Consider the following 23,496-nt stretch of genomic DNA (forward strand, 5'->3'; position numbering starts at 1 on the left):
GGTGCTTACTTCTTTAAGTTACATGATTTGGGCAAAGAAAATATCAGAGCATGTATGATAGATAGTGACATGACTCCATTCCTAAGAGAAAATAAAAAGATAAGGCCCAGCAATCTGTCTTTAATAGATGTTCTGATTTTCAGAAATGGTAGATGCTAAGTTAGATTAGTTTTGCTAAATTATAGTAGGCGGTATAAGTTCCAACACTTTTTGTCTTCTTTTGATGTTACTTTTTTGAAGTAGAAGTTGTCTCTATGGAATAAATGAAGGAAATTTAAGGGTCAGTTTTGTGTGGGATTAGGACATCCAGCAAAGAGGTAGATGACTGTTGAAAAGGTTAATACAGTGATATTAAATCAAGAAAGATGGCAACAGTTGACTTGACACCCTTAACCCATGTAGAAAATAGGAAAAAAGAGGGTTGATTTAGTTGATGATGAGGGTGATAATGAAGATGATGAGCAGGTGCTGACACTTATTTGTTAATATAGTCCTTTATAATAGTAATCAAGAATCTGGGGGGGGGGTCTTCTTTGCTTAATGTTCAAGTACAATATTCAAAAAGAAGACATCTTAAAAAGTACATCCTTAACTCTGTTTTCATTCTGAAAGAGGAAATTGCTGTTGCCTTCCTACTGACTATAAACTCGCACTTTTCTTCAAAAGCTTGGAAGGCAGTAACAGTTAAAAAAACAGCTATCTTATTCAGTTACTACATTAGAAGATGAGATTCTGTATGCAATGAAAAAAAAGAGCAAAAACTGAAGAACTACTACAATCTTGTTTCAGTTTTGCCATTTAGTAAAAAAGTGAGTGATATTTTTAGTATACTGTAAACAAGATCCCAAATGCAAACTTCACCCATCAGGCTATCACTAATTCCAGGCTATGCTAGTAAATTGCTCTAGGGGAGTAAGGTTCACAGACATTGTAAACATTGCATTAGGCTGACACTTTAAATGCACTTCTTAAAACAGAGAGCACAAGGTCAGGGTTTTACCTCCCTTAGAGCACATCAAGTATGTTTGAATAATATAAAAATAAAATTGCAGTGTCTTTTTGGGCTACCACACTTTAATCAAGCAATAAAACAATAAAATAACATCCAGTTAGCGCTTTCATCTTAACATTACAAAGACTTCTTCAGACTGAGGTTTACAGCTACAATATTCCATTTTTAAATCATCCACATCACATGGTTTTACTAATCATGATTGGTATTGCACTATGCACTTCATTTTTAAAATCACACTCACTTTGTTAAATACATTCTTTTAGACTTTAAAGAACAAATATGCTATCACCAAAACAATCTAAAATCTTCTAAAAATACTCCAAAATAATACTTTTAATCTAAATAAGGAGCTGTTATTAATGTTTTACCTTTTTCTTTTTAAATACATAACAAATTCCTCATTATCATTTAGTCCTGGTGGGAAGCAGGCATTAAGTCTAACTTGCCACAAGTATTCAAGCCACCCTAACTCTTCTTCAATATTCATACCTTTGGTGTCATTCGGGAGGGCCCCTAATACTAAAAATGCATACTCCCTTTTACAATTTATTACTGTATAATGCTTGCTCATGGCATTTTTCTCATCACCTCTCTGTATGGCATATTTATGTTCGTATATCCTTTTATATAATTCTCTAGTCGCTTTACTTATATAAAATGATTTGCATTCCAAGCAAATAATTAAGTAAACAACATTTTTGGATTTTCAATTGAATAAGCCTAGAACACTAATCACATTCTTACCCACCTTAATCTCTGAGGAATTTGTATATATAAAGTTGCACATATTACAATTCAAGCATCTAATTGTGCCTCTTTTCTTTTCTGTTTCCCTTGGTTTATTTAATTTAGCTTGAAAAAAGTTCTTATAACTTTTTGTCTTCTTCTGAATAAAACTTGGTTGATCTCCTATCTTACTAATTATGTCATTATTTGTTTTAAATACACCTCAATTTCTGGTGATCACCCTTTTTATTGCACCTGAATCTACACTATTTTGTATAGTCATTGCTGTTCTATGGTCATATTGTTTCACACTATAATCTTTGCTTATTTTATTTCTCTCTCTCTCTCTCTCTCTCTCTCCTCTACTTGTTCTTGTAATATTTTCTTAACTTCTTCTTCTGGATACCCTCTTACTTCCATTTTAGCACAGAAATCATTGGCCTCATTTAAAAAATCTACATCTTCAAATGTTAAGTTACTTATTCTTCTTAATTGTCATTTTACTATATTCATTTTAGTCCTCTTGGGATGCAGGCTTGAATAATGTAGATAACTATTATTCTAAACTTCCTTCTTGTGTATTTTCGATACCAAACACTCTCTTTCTTTGTATACTGTAACATCAAGATAATTGATTTCATTCTTATCATAATGGTGTGTAAATTCTAAATATGTGCAAACACTGTTAATATAATTGATGAACTCCTCCAGTTTACTCAACATTCCTCTACACACAATAAACACATTGTCAATAAATTGAACAATCCTCACAATGTACTGTTTAAAATTACTTTCTAATACATTTGTTGCTTCCCAGCCATTCATAAACATGTGTGCATAACTGGGAGCTAGGGAAGCACCCATCATCACCCCATTGGTTTGAACATAAATTTCATCATAGAAGGTCAAATAATTGTAATTCAAAACAATATCTATCATTTCCATTAGCAATGCTACTGTATTAACTGAATATTTCTTTGATTTCAGTAATTCCAATCTTACCATTTCCATCCCGTCTTCATTTGGGATGGTATTGTATACAGAGATTTTATATCCAATATTACTAATAAATTTTCTTCTTCCATCCTTCCCCCTCTGCTAGTGTTGGTGTAAAGCTACCCAGCTGCAATGCAAGCAACCTAAAAAGATGCCCAATCACACATATAGCTTTATTTGATTTGTAACCAGACCTGTGGATTCATAACCGAATGTACATACCTGGCTTCAGACTATGTGAAAAAAACAAAACCAAAAACAATATTTCAGCAATGTTCCACTGATGTTGCTAGTTACTCCAATAAGACAGTGAAGCCCATTCTTCAATAGGTATGACAAACAGCGCCCTGAAACACCATAGTCACAAATGTCACATGCACAGAAAGAGTCAGTAATGCAGTACAACAATCATATTTAGTATGAATGCTGTGTAATGAATTCCACATCAGGTTAAAAATTAATGAATTGTGTGGGCCTTTGCTTTGCACTAGGACTACTCAGTGGGGTATGATTTGTTCAATATATTTGCAAGCCCTGTGCGTGCGCACACACACACATACATACACACACACACACACACACACACACACACACACACACACACACACAAACACACACACACATATTCAAGCATAAACAAAAACAGTCTTGTGCTCAGCTACAGTGTGTGTGTGTGTGTGTGTGTGTGTGTGTACTCACATGCATGCACTCACTGCACTACTCATGCTGCACCATTAGACAAAACTGTTATTATCAAATACAGTACATCCGCAGCAATGGTGTGCATTTGATGCTCTATACTTATTTCCATTTGTTGTCACCATTTCACCACATCTCTTGCAGTACTCTTAGTTCAGGTGCAGAGACTGACAGTTTATGCACACTTGTTACAACGCTATAGCACTTCCAACTTCATCACAATTTATGCTAATATTCATCAGGCTCTGTAGCCTGCTCATACTTTCTATTTGCATTTATGATACCTTGTGAGACTACCCTATGAACCACTTATGTACAGCACACAGCTTGTTCATAGTATGCACACTTAAGCTTGGGATTAATGTTTTTTTCATAAACATGTATTGGTTTCATACTACACATTTGATAAAATAAAAATAAAAATACATGCAAAGTGGATTCATACTTTAAAGTCAATGGATAAAAATAACTACAAGGAGTTAAAAAGCAATACCATATGTAAAATAGAAAATATATACAAAAACACAGAAAAAAAAACAGATAGTCAGATGCAAGTCATTGTGCTTAGACTATACCCCCCAAACAAAATGCAAAAAAAAATCATGATTTATTTGATGTAAAAAAGTGAACTTTCCTGCTTCAGGGGATCAAAATTCCATGAATGCTACTGGTAATGCACAGAGTTCAAATTTCTGTGTTGTCTTATTTGCCTGGGTTGTCTTTACAACATCTTAGTGTTGGATCTGCAGTCTGTAACACATGTATGATAAAGCAATTAGAACTTATTACAGGCCCACTAGGTCTTCCTGCCATTGTGAAGGGGGCAGAAATTGTACTTTCTAGAAGGGTAACAGGGTTGCTTAATGAGGCAACAAGGAAGCGTCCTATTAGCTAAGGCTGTCTCATTTGACTTGTGCTGTAGCTTAAATGAAAGTAAAAGATATGGATGTATAGTCTGCTGCAGAGGGATGAGGTTTGGTAATATTATTACGATTATTATTATTATTATTATTATTATTATTATTATTATTAAATAGCATCTACTCAGTGATCCATGCCATTTTTTTATTAGATGGGGCTGCTGCCATTTAGCCTGTAGGACAGTAAGGTGGAATGCATTTTTTTCATTTATACATTTAATATTTTATATATGAGTGTGCTAATGGGGGTCTGATTGTATATATGATAGTTGCAGTAAGCTGAAATAATTTATGATGACTGCAGTTCATGTATTCATTCTTTTGATCACAATCAGACATCTAAGATGTGTATGTCAGTAACATTTCTGTAATTGATGGAGGTGTTTGTGTGTGTGTGTGTGTGTGTGTTTGTGTGTGTGTCTGTGAAGAGTGTTTCCAATGCATTATACTGTATGAGTTCTATTGCAATGACCTAAGTGAAGCAATTATTTATTTATTCCATCTTTTGATTGCAGTCAGACATCTGAGGTCCACACACTCACACAATTTTCTATAATTAGTGGGCATATCTGTGTGTGTGTGTGTGTGTGTGTGTGTGTGTGTGTGTGTGTGTGTGTGTGTGTGTGTGTGTGTGTGTGTGTGTGTGCCTGTGCATTTGTGTGCCTGTGCCTCTGTGTGTGTGTGTCTGTGCAGGAGTTGGTAAGAGTGGACTGACTGTATGCTTCTGACAGGAGTGTGCTGAAATATATTTCAGTAAACATTATTAATACATTTGATCACAATCAGACATCTGAAGTGTATGCAGTCAATAAAGTGGCTGCAACTGATGGGCACATCTGTGAGAGAGAGTTGAAATAAATTACTATAGCCAATTACCATTGCATTTATTTTATTACAAGTTGATATCGAAGGCATACACAGTCAACAAAGTAGTTATAATTGCTGGGTGTGTGGAAATATATGGAAGAAAATGAATCTGACTAGCTAGACAATTACTTGCTCAAGTTTTCAGTCATTATTCTGGCTATTTAGAACTAATATGTCTTTGTGTAAAGCAAGTCAGAATATTTTACTGTGATTACTGTGGGAAACAACATTGAAATACATCACTATGGCAATGTTATAGCAGTCAGACAGCTGAGATGTATGCAATTAGCTACTTGGATATGATTTCAAAGTACTGGGTCTCTCTGTGAATAAAAGTGGTTGACCCTGCTATAATTTGGTAAAACCAAGCAATCACTGTCTTGGCTTTGTAGGACTTTAGTGTATTTCTGTGAAGAAAGTTGGAATACTTTTACCTATTTCTACCATTGTTGTGAAAGAAAGTTAAAATACATTACTGTGGCCATTATTAATTCACAATCAGACGTTTGAGAAGTGTACAGTCAACAAAATAGCCTATAATTGCTAGGTATGGGGTATATTTGGATGAAAATGACTATGTAAGGGGGATGTTGTAGTGTATCCAACAATAAAACAATTAAACTAACAAGCTGGTCATAACTTCTTTCACTTTTCATCACAAACATATCAAGACTGTACACAGTAAGTGTCTATCTGCAGTGGTCTCATTAGGACATCTATTATAGTAATGCATCACTAGCAGAGTGGCACTGTGAGTATCATTGCTTTTTCACAGTAATGGGTTCCCAGGCTGAGTATTTGTCATTGAGTACTTTTGTGTGGAATTTGCATATCCTCCCTGTAGTGTGTGAGTTTCATCTAGGTGCTGTAGTTTTCTCCTCAAGACCATCAGTTGTATAAGACTGCAACACAGGCATAGAAGGGGTCCCAATACACAGCCTCTACTATTAGCCCCACCTAGTTTCAAACTGGTTCTTTTCAGAGGTGTGAACAGATGGTGACTACTGTTTATGTGGGGGGTTGGTAACAGTATGGTCATCATTTCCGTAACTTATCTCACAGTTAATTACATGTCAGAGGCATGCTAAGAAGGTTATTAACTCTTGTTTAGAGGAATGACATTGTCTAGGACCAAGAAATGTTGGAATACATTACTGGGCTGTTACTTTTTTACTTTCCTCAGACTCAAACTTCAGACATGCAGGTGGCTATCTTTTGTGTGTAGGGGTAAGAAGTCATGCTGTGTATATACATCTAATATCAACAAATTGAAATGTATCCCTGTAACCGTTTGTTCTTTCACATTTGTCCCAAGCTAGCATCAGAGTGTTACACAGAATCTGGCTGTCTTTCTGGGTAGGGATGAGGAGGTATGCTTTGTTTACATATGCTAGTAATGTATAAACCTCTTCTTCCACCATGTTTCATTTATCTGTTGGTGAAGTTTTTGTTTCTAGATTCAATAATTGGTTGACATATTGGACTTGCAGAGAAACAGGAAGTTGAGAAGAATCAGGCTCAGTGCCATAAGCAGGACAGAGATCTCCCCACAAAGATCTATAGGACACACTGAATAAAAGGATAGAGTATCCAGCCTCTCTTGGTAGCTCAGGAACTTTACATCTGTGATGTTTTTGTTTAGAAACCATTATGATCTTTCTAATCGTTTAATATGTTTAGTGAGATACATCCCAAAAGGGATCTTGTACTTGATAACTGGCCTGATCAATGCTGACTTTAATGAAGTGATGACCTCTTTAAACTTTAATGATATGTCTTTGGCAATTAGCTGGCCTAAATAAAAGGAATTTCTGACAACCATTTTCATATGATGCACAAAAGAGAGGGAGCTATCAATCAAGTACAGAGGTGCCTGATTACATTATTACTGTGTAGTGATATATTGTTTATATACATTGTCTACCAAAAGATATATTACTACTCTTTTTAGCATGTAGTTTAATCTCATTTTTAGAACACCAAGTGTTTGCAAGGGAGAGCTCATTTTGGTGGGTTTGAATGTCATAGGGTAACTAAAAATATCCCACAGTGTATAGTCATCTTAAAACTTTGCTAACCATATGTTTTTATGTTTCTACTTGGAGATCTGAAAAGTAAATACTGCAAGGAGAAGTCCCAGCTCTCAGCTCATTGGAACACCACTGATAACTTTTATATTTCTGATGATGAACCCACAACTCGCACTGCATGGGTTATATATTTCAGACAGACAGACAGCTATTCATATTATCACATATGAGTTGACCTTTAAAGCAATTACCTTTTATATGATGCCAGCATGGGGAATGGCAGGAGAGACCTTGATCAGGTCAAGATGCACTGTGAATACTGCAGGACCACCATCTACAGCCTCCATAGCTTTTTCAAAGATGTTTACCAGATTAAATACACAGGATCTACCATTCACAAAGCCAAACATTTGGGGGTCAAGTCTAATACATTTCTTGATTTCACAGTTTATAATGTCAGTTACAATACATACCAAGGCTTTGCAAATGAAGCTTGAATGGCTGACAAATCTATAATTACTTAAGTCAGTTATAAAACCACCCTTATGGAGGGTCATCACCACTGCAGTGTGCCACTTATCAAGGTCAAATCAAATAGCTAAACTTAGGTTAAACAGTTTAAGGAGAGTGTTGGAAGGGGAAATTTATCACTGTTAATTAAACAACTATGCATATTGTCAGGTCTCATGGAAGAAGTTTGCACATGTATGGGCAGGTTAGTGAGGTCACAGGACTGCAGCCTTCTTAATCCATCTGACATAACCTTAAACACTGATATAGCTGATGCAGGGTCAATACCTTGCATGTTTGCATCCCCCTAGCAACAGGGTTGTTGACAGAAAATACTGTGGTGATATTAAGTTATACCACACTGCCAGACTAACTGATGCACATCACATGATCCTCAAAACATGAATCAATATGACTCTGCTACCTTTATCCTCTAGATTGTAACCTGTGAAGTGGTCATGGTTTCTGAAGGGTCTGAGCCTGGAAGTGCTCCCATCTGGTGCACGAAAGTGACTAAAATATTTCTTTATGGAGTACCTGGTGGGGCAACACTATGAGAAATACCAGTTCAAGGAGCATGCCAGTCATTGCCTTACTAGGTCAGAGGTCAGTGAGTAATACTACAGGCATTGCCCATTCTGGTGAGATCTGTCATCACTGATGCAGCAACCTAAAGAGGTTCCAGATTAGAAGAGGATGTTATGGAGAAAGATATATATATATATATATATATATATATATATATAGAGAGAGAGAGAGAGAGAAAGTTCCATGAAGTACTTAGTGGTGGTTGCTTATACATAGGTAGCTGTAGTTGTTCAACTAGGTACAATTCTTGGGGTTCATAGACTTTTTTTTCCATTTTTTTATCACTTGTCAAAATGGAGGACAACTAGCTGATGTGCCAGAGGAGACAAGAAAGACTGTCCAGCCATTGGGGTATGCATATATGGAATTTAAGTTATAACGCCATATCTCCAAAAAAACACATGAACAGGACCAATAAAAAATAAATCCAAGGTGGAAAGCCAAAACGAGACAGACTACTGCTGTATAAAATGCTTAGAAAGTCTGTTACTTTAATGTGAAACCATAAGAAAACATAAAACCACAAGCGCTTTCGCTTGGTCTGTGCCGAGCTTTATCAAGTGAACATCCAAAGTGTTACAAAGCTTTATATACACTAAAGTTAATTGTTAATTAATCAATTAAAAAAAACATTTAAAAATTAGAACTTGGTAATACTGAAAGTCAATGAATTGTTAAAAATACTTCATTGTCAAAAGTTAAACCTAATGCATTGTAGTAGATATGTACAATAAATATTAAAGCTATGACATAAAATAATAAAAAATATATATAATAAAAGACTGTAGACAATGCATTTAACAGTGAATTAAAATAAATTGCTTATCATATTTCACTAAAGGTTTTTTGTATCAGCAGTGAAGGAGCTTCTCATAGTCGAGACTTACTTAGCTTAAGGACACTGTTTATGTTAATATTGTCATTTAGTCCTGGGTGTCTGCCTGCGTCTAGTTTAAGTTGCCATATAAGTTCCTTGTATTCAAGGGTCGTCTCCCAGTCACCTCCCCTAGCATCCGGGGTGACTTGCTCCAACACTATGAATTTAAGATCTATCTCAGGACAAGTGAGTGAATGCTTATAGAATGCATTAGACTCCTTTTGTTTACTTAAATCATAAAAATGTTCATAGAGTCTTTTCCTTAGTGGTCTCTCAGTTTTGCCAACATAGAAGCTTGAACAGATGGTGCAAAACCCTAGGTAGACGACCCCTTTGCTCCCACAAGTATAATGATGATGCGATTTAATATTAAAATTCCTAGAGGGAATATTAAGTGTTGGAGCATTAATAATGGCATGACATTGGTTGCAGGACCCACATTTGAAAGTACCTAGTCGTGTGTTAGAGTTGTTACTCGGGAAATTAGGTTTTCTTTCAAATAGTTCTTTAAAATTAATGTCCCTCTTTCTTACAAATTTAAGGTGTGATGGAAGGGTGTCTCTGAATTCTTCATGAAAGGTCAGTACAGGCCAGTGCCTTCTAATGATCTCCTCAATGTCAGCGGAGTTACCAGAATAGGTATAAATAAAACTGTTCCGGAAGGTGTCAGGTGTCGCTGTTGTGTAAATTGTAACAGAAAGTGGCCCTGTGCCAAGAAGTGGGGGAAATGTTGTTTCTCTGTTGTCAATCACTTCCTTAGCTAAGGAGGTGATAAGGGAGAGAGGGTATCCTCTGTCTACAAACATGGACTGCAAAAAATGCATTTCATCCAAAAAATCAACAGTGGAGCTGCACATCCTAGAGGCTCTAATAAACTGGCCTTTAACAATGCCTTTTTTCTGATGGAATGGGTGTGCACTTTGAAAATGCAGAAAAGAATTGGAAAAAGTGGGTTTCCTGTAAAGTTTAGAAAGGAATGTGGAATTGTTGTAATCTTTGTATAAAGTCACATCAAGATAGTGCAGTTCGTGCTTGTTAATGTTGTGAGTGAACACCAAGAAAGGGGTAGTAGAGTTGATGTAACTAAAAAAATCCACAAATTGATTAAGGGTCCCATTCCATAAAATGCAGATGTCGTCTAGGTATCTTCTATAATGGGTTAGATGTTGAACCCAAGAAGAAGAAAAAATGAACATACATTCCCATCTGTGTAAAACAACACTGGCATAAAAGGAAGCACATGAGGCACCCATGGCCACTCCTTTCCTTTGTCTAAAAAGCTCACCATTAAAAAATATAAAATTATTTTCTAATAGAATTTCCATAAACTCCACTAGGAGACCAGTCACTTTATTGTTGAGATTAGTTTCAGTGGTTAGCAAATCATTGAACCACTCGTGCCCTATTGGGTGGGGTATACTAGGAAACAAGTCCTTAATATCTATAGTTATCATAAGAAGTTCAGGTGAGAAAAAGGAGGGTTGAATATCTCTGAGGAAATCCCAGGAGTCTTTGCAGACATGGTCTAAAAGTGGGGTAAGTTGCTTGGTGACATGGTTAATGAATTTACCTAAGGGTTCAGTGATGCTCCCTGCCCCTGAAACAATGGGCCTAAATCTCAAAGGGTCCAAGCCTTTGTGAATTTTCGGAATCCTGAAAATTACTGGTATTTTAGGTTTCTCAACATGTAAGTAGTTGAACAGTTTTTCATTTATAGCTCCTTGGAGCAAATGGTCAGTGAGCGTGTATTTGATTTTAGAAAAGGCTATGTTAACTTCATTTCTAGATACAATTTCTTATTTTTCATCATCCTGTAACATATCATGGATGTAAATGTCATAGTTGGAATTATACATCAGGACGACCCCACCGCCCTTGTCTGGTTTCATGACCCTGATGTTTTCTTTTTTCAAATGGTTGATAAACCAGATTTCATGTTCATTTAAGTTAACTAGCTGTGGTTGTATTCCTTGGGAGTGTGAAGTTCTAAACTCCTTCTCAACTAGTTCTTCAAAAAGTTTAATTAAAGGGTGTACAGGTAGATTAAAAGTGCTAGTTCTGCAGAGCCCTGTATTAGTATAGAGCTGCCCTTTAAAGTAATGCGCTAGATTTAAATTCCTAGCAAAGAGTTTTAGTTCAACTAAAATTTGGGATATATTACAGGAACGTGCGGGGACAAACTGGAAACCCCGAGTGAATAAATCAAAAGTTAAATCTGTAATTTGTAAATCAGTATAGTTATATATAATGAAGTTATCTTTTTTGACTATGGAACAGTTATTGCCTACGGCATTGGAAAAATTGTATTGTTGAGGGGCCATTTCAGGGATAGTGGGAATATCATTTAACCATGTTTGTTGCTCCACATGTGGGGGGATTGTTTCTGTCCCCATGCCCCCGTCCTGCTGGGGGGATGCTGAAAATCCTGATGGGAATTCTTTCTACCTTTCTCAGCTAGCCTCTCACTCCTACGGGGGGGTTCATCAGTAACTCTAGAATGGAAATCAGTCCCCTTGTTTTGGTTGCTTTGATTATCCTGTTTGTGTTCCCACCGAATCCTATTAGGAGAGGGATAAGCTGTTCCTTCTCTATATTCTACTAAATCCCTATCTAACTTATGTATTTTTCGGTTAAGAATTTTTGTACAAAATTGATCGACTTCATAAAAAACATTGTCATAATCAAACTTCACAGTTAAAAAATTTTTGTCAGTAACAAGGGAGTTGTTTAGAACATTTAATTCATTTATAAGAGTATCAGCCTTCGCTTCATACTCTGAAATCATCACATTTAAAACCTCCAGTCCAGCTCTGTCAAATATTTCACACAGTTTTTTATAATATAAAGTTCCCGGTTGAACATTATTGGGGAACTTATAGAAACGCAAACCCTTCGGTATGCGTTTTACATTGACACACTCCCTTAGGTACTCAGTCTCGAGTTGATTGCTTTTGTACGCATAGAGTTTATTTTTTAGTTTACCAAAATCATTCTCTATGGTATTGTAATTGTTAGAGGACACAGTACCTTGGTTAAATGTAAATTGTTTACCTGCCCAGGTGGTAAAATTGAAGTCCTTGGGCTGCTTCTCATGTCTGCTAGTCTTCGAACGAGCCGTGCCTTCACTATGCTCATTATAAGGTACCCTTAGTGTGCTGGGATTAGTCTGAAATAAGGAATGTAAGCCACTGTTGGCTGCATTAACATCAGTCGGTGTAAGTTTCTTCTTAGCTTCAATAGGCTGTTGTTGGTTCCCAGGTAGAGAGATACTGCTGCCGTTATTTTCTTTTATGAGGTTAGTGAGTTGCGTTAACATCAGAACTACCTGGTTGAACTCTGTGCGCGTCACCGGGGCGTCATCTCCGTTTTCTCTCAGTAGCTGAGGGGTTTCAGCAGGATTAAATGATTCAGCTACTCCAGCCATGGAAAAAAGCAACGTAGCCAGGAATCCAAAAAAACACACGAACAGGACCAATAAAAAATGAATCCAAGGTGGAAAGCCAAAACGAGACAGACTACTGCTGTATAAAATGCTTAGAAAGTCTGTTACATTAATGTGAAACCATAAGAAAACATAAAACCACAAGCGCTTTCGCTCGGTCTGTGCCGAGCTTTATCAAGTGAACATCCAAAGTGTTACAAAGCTTTATATACACTAAAGTTAATTGTTAATTAATCAATTAAAAAAATCAATTAAAAATTAGAACTTGGTAATACTGAAAGTCAATGAATTGTTAAAAATACTTCATTGTCAAAAGTTAAACCTAATGCATTGTAGTAGATATGTACAATAAATATTAAAGCTATGACATAAAATAATAAAAAATATATATAATAAAAGACTGTAAACAATGCATTTAACAGTGAATTAAAATAAATTGCTTATCATATTTCACTAAAGGTTTTTTGTATCAGCAGTGAAGGAGCTTCTCATAGTCGAGCCTTTCTTAGCTTAAGGACACTGTTTATGTTAATATTGTCATTTAGTCCTGGGTGTCTGCCTGCGTCTAGTTTAAGTTGCCATATAAGTTCCTTGTATTCAAGGGTCATCTCCCAGTCACCTCCCCTAGCATCCGGGGTGACTTGCTCCAACACTATGAATTTAAGATCTATCTCAGGACAAGTGAGTGAATGCTTATAGAATGTATTAGACTCCTTTTGTTTACTTAAATCATAAAAATGTTCATAGAGTCCTTTCCTTAGTGGTCTCTCAGTTTTGCCAACATAGAAGCTTGAACAGATGGTGCAAAACCCTAGGTAGACGACCCCTTTGCTCCCACAAGTATAATGATGATGCGATTTAATATTAAAATTCCTAGAGGGAATATTAAGTGTTGGAGCTTTAATAATGGCATGGCATTGGTTGCAGGACCCATATTTGAAAGAACCTAGTCGTGTGTTGGAGTTGTTACTCTGGAAATTAGGTTTTCTTTCAAATAGTTCTTTAAAATTAATGTCCCTCTTTCTTACAAACTTAGGGTGTGATGGAAGGGTGTCTCTGAATTCTTCATGAAAGGTCAGTACAGGCCAGTGCCTTTTAATGATACTTCAATGTCAGCGGAGTTACCAGAATAGGTATAAATAAAACTGTTCCGGAAGGTGTCAGGTGTCGCTGTTGTGTTAATTGTAACAGAAAGTGGCCCTGTGCCAAGAAGTGGGGGAAATGTTGTTTCTCTGTTGTCAATCACTTCCTTAGCTAAGGAGGTGATAAGGGAAAGAGGGTATCCTCTGTCTACAAACATGAACTGCAAAAAATGCATTTCATCCAAAAAATCAACAGTGGAGCTACACATCCTAGAGGCTCTAATAAACTGGCCTTTAACAATGCCTTTTTTCTGATGGAATCGGTGTGCACTTTGAAAATGCAGAAAAGAATTGGAAAAAGTGGGTTTCCTGTGAAGTTTAGAAAGGAATGTGGAATTGTAATCTTTGTATAAAGTCACATCAAGATAGTGCAGTTCGTGCTTGTTAATGTTGTGAGTGAACACCAAGAAAGGGGTAGTAGAGTTGATGTAACTAAAAAAATCCACAGATTGATTAAGGGTCCCATTCCATAAAATGCAGATGTCGTCTAGGTATCTTCTATAATGGGTTAGATGTTGAACCCAAGAAGAAGAAAAAATGAACATACGTTCCCATCTGTGTAAAACAACATTGGCATAAAAGGAAGCGCATGAGGCACCCATGGCCACTCCTTTCCTTTGTCTAAAAAGCTCACCATTAAAAAATATTAAATTATTTTGTAATAGAATTTCCATAAACTCCACTAGGAGACCAGTCACTTTATTGTTGAGATTAGTTTCAGTGGTTAGGAAATCATTGAACCACTTGAGCCCTATTGGGTGGGGTATACTAGAAAACAAGTCCTTAATATCTATAGTTATCATAAGAAGTTCAGGTGAGAAAAAGGAGGGTTGAATATCTCTGAAGAAATCCCAGGAGTCTTTGCAGACATGGTCTAAAAGTGGGGTAAGTTGCTTGGTGACATGGTCAATGAATTTACTTAAGGGTTCAGTGATGCTCCCTGCCCCTGAAACAATGGGCCTAAATCTCAAAGGGCCCAAGCCTTTGTGAATTTTCGGAATCCCGAAAATTACTGGTATTTTAAGTTTCTCAACATGTAAGTAGTTGAACAGTTTTTCATTTATAGCTCCTTGGAGCAAATGGTCAGTAAGCGTGTATTTGATTTTAGAAAAGGCTATGTTAACTTCATTTCTAGATACAATTTCATATTGTTCATTATCCTGTAACATATCATGGATGTAAATGTCATAGTTGGAATTATACATCAGGACGACCCCACTGCCCTTGTCTGGTTTCATGACCCTGATATTTTCTTTTTTCAAATGGTTGATAAACCAGATTTCATGTTCATTTAAGTTAACTAGCTGTGGTTGTGTTCCTTGGGAGTGTAAAGTTCTAAACTCCTTCTCAACTAGTTCTTCAAAAAGTTTAATTAAAGGGTGTACAGGTGGATTAAGAGTGCTAGTTCTGCAGAGCCCTGTATTAGTATAGGGCTGCCCTTTAAAGTAATGTGCTAGATTTAAATTCCTAGCAAAGAGTTTTAGTTCAACTAAAATTTGGGATATATTACAGGAACGTGCGGGGACAAACTGGAAACCCAGAGTGAATAAATCGAAAGTTAAATCTGTAATTTGTAAATCAGTATAGTTATATATAATGAAGTTATCTTTTTTGACTATGGAACAATTATTGCCTACAGCGTTGGAAAAATTGTATTGTGGAGGTGCCATTTCAGGGATAGTGGGAATATCATTTAACCATGTTAGTTGCTCCACATGTGGGGGGATTGTTTCTGTCCCCATGCCCCCGTCCTGCCGGGGGGATGCTGAAAATCCTGATGGGAATTCTTTCTACCTTTCTCAGCTAGCCTCTCACTCCTACAGGGGGGGGGTTCATCAGTAACTCTAGAATGGAAATCAGTCCCCTTGTTTTGGTTGCTTTGATTATCCTGTTTGTGTTCCCACCGAATCCTATTAGGAGAGGGATAAGCTGTTCCTTCTCTATATTCTACTAAATCCCTATCTAACTTACGTATTTTTCGGTTAAGAATTTTTGTACAAAATTGATCGACTTCATAAAAAACATTGTCATAATCAAACTTCACAGTTAAAGGATTATTGTCAGTAACAAGGGAGTTGTTTAGAACATTTAATTCATTTATAAGAGTATCAGCCTTCGCTTCATACTCTGAAATCATCACATTTAAAACCTCCAGTCCAGCTCTGTCAAAAATTTCACACAGTTTTTTATAATATAAAGTTCCCGGTTGAACATTATTGGGGAACTTATAGAAATGCAAACCCTTCGGTATGCGTTTCACATTGACACACTCCCTTAGGTACTCAATCTCGAGTTGATTGCTTTTGTATGCATAGAGTTTATTTTTTAGTTCACCAAAATCATTCTCTATGGTATTGTAATTGTTAGAGGACACAATACCTTGTTTTACACAGATGGGAACGTATGTTCATTTTTTCTTCTTCTTGGGTTCAATATCTAACCCATTATAGAAGATACCTAGACGACATCTGCATTTTATGGAATGGGACCCTTAATCAATTTGTGGATTTTTTTTAGTTACATCAACTCTACTACCCCTTTCTTGGTGTTCACTCACAACATTAACAAGCACGAACTGCACTATCTTGATGTGACTTTATATAAAGATTACAACAATTCCACATTCCTTTCTAAACTTTACAGGAAACCCACTTTTTCCAATTCTTTTCTGCATTTTCAAAGTGCACACCCATTCCATCAGAAAAAAGGCATTGTTAAAGGCCAGTTTATTAGAGCCTCTAGGATGTGCAGCTCCACTGTTGATTTTTTGGATGAAATGCATTTTTTGCAGTTCATGTTTGTAGACAGAGGATACCCTCTTTCCCTTATCACCTCCTTAGCTAAGGAAGTGATTGACAACAGAGAAACAACATTTCCCCCACTTCTTGGCACAGGGCCACTTTCTGTTACAATTAACACAACAGCGACACCTGACACCTTCCGGAACAGTTTTATTTATACCTATTCTGGTAACTCCGCTGACATTGAAGTATCATTAAAAGGCACTGGCCTGTACTGACCTTTCATGAAGAATTCAGAGACACCCTTCCATCACACCCTAAGTTTGTAAGAAAGAGGGACATTAATTTTAAAGAACTATTTGAAAGAAAACCTAATTTCCCGAGTAACAACTCTAACACACGACTAGGTACTTTCAAATGTGGGTCCTGCAACCAATGTCATGCCATTATTAATGCTCCAACACTTAATATTCCCTCTAGGAATTTTAATATTAAATTGCATCATCATTATACTTGTGGGAGCAAAGGGGTCGTCTACCTAGGGTTTTGCACCATCTGTTCAAGCTTCTATGTTGGCAAAATTGAGAGACCACTAAGGAAAAAACTCTATGAACATTTTTATGATTTAAGTAAACAAAAGGAGTCTAATGCATTCTATAAGCATTCACTCACTTGTCCTGAGATAGATCTTAAATTCATAGTGTTGGAGCAAGTCACCCCGGATGCTAGGGGAGGTGACTGGGAGACGACCCTTGAATACAAGGAACTTATATGGCAACTTAAACTAGATGCAGGCAGACACCCAGGACTAAATGACAATATTAACATAAACAGTGTCCTTAAGCTAAGAAAGGCTCAACTATGAGAAGCTCCTTCACTGCTGATACAAAAAACCTTTAGTGAAATATGATAAGCAATTTATTTTAATTCACTGTTAAATGCATTGTTTACAGTCTTTTATTATATATATTTTTTATTATTTTATGTCATAGCTTTAATATTTGTTGTACATATCTACTACAATGCATTAGGTTTAACTTTTGACAATGAAGTATTTTTAACAATTCATTGACTTTCAGTATTACCAAGTTCTAATTTTTAATTGATTTTTTTAATTGATTAATTAACAATTAACTTTAGTGTATATAAAGCTTTGTAATACTTTGGATGTTCACTTGATAAAGCTCGGCACAGACCGAGCGAAAGCGCTTGTGGTTTTATGTTTTCTTATGGTTTCACATTAAAGTAACAGACTTTCTAAGCATTTTATACAGCAGTAGTCTGTCTCGTTTTGGCTTTCCACCTTGGATTCATTTTTTATAGCTCCATATCTGTTAGGCACCTGCTTCACTGTCCATGTCTGCACTGCTGCAAAGTATTTAACTATTGCTTACATCTTTGATTTTCTTTATCTGTCATATATGTTGTCAGTATAGGTTGAACCTTTCCACTGTCCAGCCTATCACCATGAATTCCCACTAGTAACACTGAAACGTAGACTGGGCTGTCAGCATGTGTACCACCACCACCATCACAGGTTATATTGTCTGCTTTGGATCGAATTGCTTGCCGTCATTCATTGTCATGTCCATAACTGCCCACCCTGTTGTTAATGAATAATGTTCTGGACAGTCTGCCTTGTCCTTACACTGGCCATTCTAAAATGGCAGGCATCTACAAGCCTCTCTGATGACAATTTATGATGATTGTAATACATCATAGCACATTACTGACATCGGTATTTGGTATCCCATGATTATTAATTTTGGAATTCTGTGGAAATGTATATGTGGCATGGTCTCCCTTGTGCCATGTAGGGCACCATTTAATAGACTCTGTCTGCCATATGCTGGCAAACCCTATGGGCTGGGGTGTACATGCTTAGGTGGTTATTTAGTCCAGGTTTCCTGCCCCTTGTGGTGATTTTCCTGATAAGATAAATGTGCAATTCACAAGCTTTCATTCATATGAAACTGATTAGGGTAAGGACAACACTAACAGCCTCAAAACTGCATGATAAAAGTAGCCATTGCCAGTGTCGGCCTCACCACACAAAGGGAGATTAATGGATAGCAACCTGTAGATCTGGATTGTAGAAGGTTTACAGTGATATCTTTAAAAAGAAGCAAGTGAATGGGGGATTTTATTTATTTCATGTTTGCTGAAGTACTACTGCTATAATAATTATTATTATTATTATTTTTTAGGACATGCATGAAGTTTGCTACTGTAGAAGGATAAGATAATGTCAACAATGATGTGACTGTGTGAGAGTCTGTATGCAGTGGTTGGATGTACTGCCATGCCAAGGTGAGTGGTGGGAATGTGAAAGGTTTACAGAGACAAATGTGAAGTCTGTTGCCTAGTATACAATGCAGTTAAAATATTCCAAGGTGTAGGCAGAGGACTGCATGCATGCCAGCAGATACACAGTTGTTAGGATGTAGTCTGCCTGCTGATAAGTAAACTTGCAGCTGTTGTAAAAATGCTGTGATGTCCCTCATGAGAGGATTACTTTCATCAGGTGTGTAGTATATTGTCTGAGTTACTCTAAGTCCAAAATGTGGTGATGCTGACAGTAATGATTCACTAGATGTTTGTGAACAAATGTGCATTGTGTTTGTTTGGGGGAGGCAAACCAGCAAAATCCAGTGGCTTGAATAGTGATGTCAACCTTCCTCCATTGTGGTACCTTTTGAATGGTGTGTCCAAGCACCTTTTACATTCACCATATCCTATGGACCATAAACGTAGAGACAGCCGTTACAATTGTTGTATATGGCTGGGAGGAGGGGAGCATAAAAGATTGTGCTCCTTGTAGGCTAGGGATCCAAATAGTTTTACTCCACAAAAAACATGCATATTTTGCCTCTGTCAGAAATCTTTCTATGGGATGTTAAAGCTATTGCTTTTCTTCTGCAAGAGCTATCTTGTTTTGGTAGTAAGGCCTATACAAAAATTCATATAAGGGAATGTTTGTGGACAGTAGTAAATTATTGCATTCAAGTCTTGCAAGATTTTCTGTACTAAACCCATGCCTATCTGTGGATTCTACACACATACTGTACTTTGCTCTATACTGGATGGTTGTGCCATGGTCCTAGATACACTGCACTTAGCAAGAGTATCATACATCACTGTCAGAAAGGGTGGTGAATAATAGCAGTCACACACTGTAAGGTGACTGTGTCTTCTTAAAAATAAGGGAGTAACATGTTGCATGTCACAGCAGTTGTAATACTCCAAAGAGTACATGAAGGCAGTTTGTGTGCCTCTGCGGCCCGTGCATATATAGATGACATGATATATCCTATATATAGTCATGTATGTCCTACCAGTTTCCTTCTCAGGGTACTTTTACAGATCACTACAGCAACTAAGAAACACCACACATAACACCCTCACACAGAAGCCAGCCATACATATGCGTCATACCCCATCAATATTGCAACAAAGCAGAGGTATTGCCTAGTTGCAGGTGTAGGTCTATTAGGGCATATCATGCATAACCTTCCAAGAGATTACATGCATTTTTTTTTGTTTGTTTTTCTTTGGTTATAAGCACTATAAAGCTAAGTTTTACCAGGCAGGAAAAGACATATTGTTGCAGGCCTTCCATCAACATGGTCAGCAGATACTCATCAGGAGAGGTCCAAGTGGGCCTTTCATGATCATGTTTGGTTGGATGTTACAGGAGGAATTAATGCTTTCTGTAGGTAAAGTCAAATCTGTGCACCAGCGTGAAGAAGGATTAATGGCACGGTAGGTGCAGCACACAGCAAGATCATCCAAATGGCACAAGGCAGGCGGTCCATGTGAGGGGATTTGCTGACATAATCAGAGTTTTTCAATCCACAATGGAGTACTAGACATCGGTGCTGAGATGCACATCACACCATGGATGGATCTCCATCAGTGATGCCCCAGGTGGTTCTGAATATGAGGTAATATCTGTACTGGCTGTCCACTTCAGGGTCAGCCAACTTAGTAGTGTGGTTTCATTGTTTTACAAGAACATTGGGACTGGAGGTGCAAGGGTCATCTGACCAAGGTAAGCTAAGCTTTTATTTTATGTTGTACGCTTATTTTATAATAATAGTTTTAGCTGCAAGTATTGGTAAAGGATTAATCCTTACATTGGGAAAGTTTTTGGTGTTTTCATGCATACTGTGTTATTAGAGTTCTCCACTATGGATACTGGTCTGCCTAATGTTGGGAGACTATCTGGCTCCAATGCTGAGGGCAACCAAATCCCTGAACAATCAGTGGTTACAGTGTCACTGGCAGACTTGGGCAGTGTGATGGCCACATCTCTGCTCCCCAGCCCCATCCGTGGGGATACAATTCCTGTGTCTCTGCATAACCCCCAAAACCAAAGAGGACACACAGGGACAGGAAGATGCTACTCTATCTGCCTAGGAAGTGGTCTCATCTCCTGCAGCACAGATCCCTTGGTTGTTGCAAGCTCTGTTAAATGAGGTGATAAATTCAGGGACAAATGTGTTGGTGGCCAAACTCACAATGGGTACTACCCCCCTACTGAGCCGTGTATCTCCCAGGCTGCTAGTCAGTGTTTATGCTGGGTCATAATGAAAGGAGAAGCAAAGACCAGTACAGCTAGGTGTAGGTAGTGCATGGTCTACATAAAGATCACTGTGAGCAAGTGGGCCACATGTGCAGCAATACAGGCAAGTAGCTTAATTAACTTTAACACAGCAAGTGTCTTGTATGGCCACCCATCGTGGCCATTCTGCTTCCAGTGCCCAGCCCACCTTCCCCTCCAGTGAACAGGCACACTGTGAGATGGGAAAAGCAAAGTCTAGGACCCATAGCACCACCAACTCAACACCACCATGCAGTGTGGAAGGCACTACCAGGTGATGTGGATGCATGCGCAGATGGCCTGTTCATGTGAAGACCATCTGTGACATAAGCTGCTGTTCATGTTCCTGGAGCACTCCATCTTTTGTGCCTGCTTTGGATCATGGCTGTGCCCCCCCCCATGCCTAAGGATGAGGATATGCACAGTCAGTATATACATCTCCTGCAAGTGCCCTATACCTGTCCAAAAGACCCCAATACAGTGATGCAAAATTTACTGAAGCTGTGTCCCTGAGCAGACACATACATACATCATAGATTCATAGATTCATAGACTGTTACTAGGCTAATGATCCAAGGGGCCTTTCTAAGACTAACTAATTTTTCCTGAAAGAATAATGATGTCTTGCATCCAAATAGAACATTGAGGACCAGGCATTTATAAGCTATTTCTGTGTATAAGGGACATGGGTGCCAGGCCTGGTGTAAATTTCTTATTCTCCATCTGTCTATACGGGACAAGGGTGCCAGGCCTCCTAGTGTAAATTTCCTATTACCCATCCACTTGTCTAGGTTGTGTTTAAACTGGATAATAGACAAACTCAGCTTCACATGGATGGGAAGCCAGTTCCATAGCATCACCCACCATTGCCCAGTCAAAAAACAATAGAAACACCACCTCCTTTGTGGCTAGTTTCCATGCTACACACACACACACACACACACACACACACACACACACACACACACACACACACACACACACACACACACACGCACACACACACACACACACACACACACACACACACACACACACACACACAGCCTTAACCCTCACCCTTACCTTCAGCAACACACTACCTGTTGTTGACACTTGTTACTGGGGCCCTTCTCACCTGTGCATATGATGACAACTGAGCTCTGCCCTCAGTAGTCTGTTATTTGGAAAGCCTGTGTCTGATACACAATACAACCAACCTATATGTGACATAGCACAGCCTGGATGTATTGTTGTATGTGGCATTTTTACTACCTCTTCCAGCCTATAGTTATGCACCAGATGGTGCCTCTCAGCCAGTGCTATGGCATACTATGGCTGACTCAGCCCAGCATAGACTTCCCCTGCAGTTGGGTCCTCTACAGGCTTATCATCAAGCACCTCCTTGCTTGCTAACTCCAAGATTTCTTCATCCAAAATGTCTCTGCTTGTTGTAACTGAGTGTCAACATGTTTTGTAACATTGCACACACTGCAAGGATTTTACTGCAGACTCGAGGTTCATACTGCAGTACAGAGTGTGGAAGCATGTCTTTAGCAGGTCAAGCAGTTGTTCATCACTGACTCTGGTCTTTGAAAGAGCATTATTGCATGCATTATCTGCCATGGTCTGTGGGTTTCTTATTGAAGTCATTAGCCACAACCCAGGACATATCCAGCATTACCAATAAGATTGTCATGTGGAAAATCACCCCACACAAACCGCTGGTATAAGTGGGCAAGATGTGGGGCTCACAGGGACTCCCTGTGTGGCATGTGGATACATTGTATATTATACCCAGTGAATTACAGACCACATAGTAGTTGATGGAGTAAGAAGCCTTGCAGTTGATATACCATTGTCCCTGCTCACCACGTGGAACCTTTGGCAATATAGATGCAGTCAAATGTTCTCAGTACCTCAGGGAACTGGGCTGTGTCACAAAATGCCTACATAGTGTTGTATTTCTCCTCTATGAATCAAGGGAACTACATATGCTCCCCATGTTCTGTAGTATGGCATTGATGAACTGGTGGAGTATCCTTGAGGCAGATGCCTAAGTTATACCCATTTTATGCCCTCCCATATGCCCTTTTGGTCACTGAAAAGCCCCTGTGTTTAAACTTCTCAAAGTCGCACATACCTTGGTGTCAAAAGGGACAGGTACTCCATGCATCCCACAAGCCTGCATATGAGGACAACACATCTCACCAGCTCCTGCATGGTACCCCTATCCACATAATAGTAGTCCACTATTTCTGTGTAGTAGATGGTATGGTATGTTCGCCATGGAGAGATGACTCATCAACACCAAGGTAAGTGACATGCACCTCTATAACTAAGGCAGTGACAGTATCCTCT

This window comes from Protopterus annectens, chromosome 14.part0 (assembly GCF_019279795.1).
Source record: "Protopterus annectens isolate FY-2018-M chromosome 14.part0, PAN1.0, whole genome shotgun sequence".
Lineage (NCBI taxonomy): Eukaryota > Metazoa > Chordata > Ceratodontiformes > Protopteridae > Protopterus > Protopterus annectens.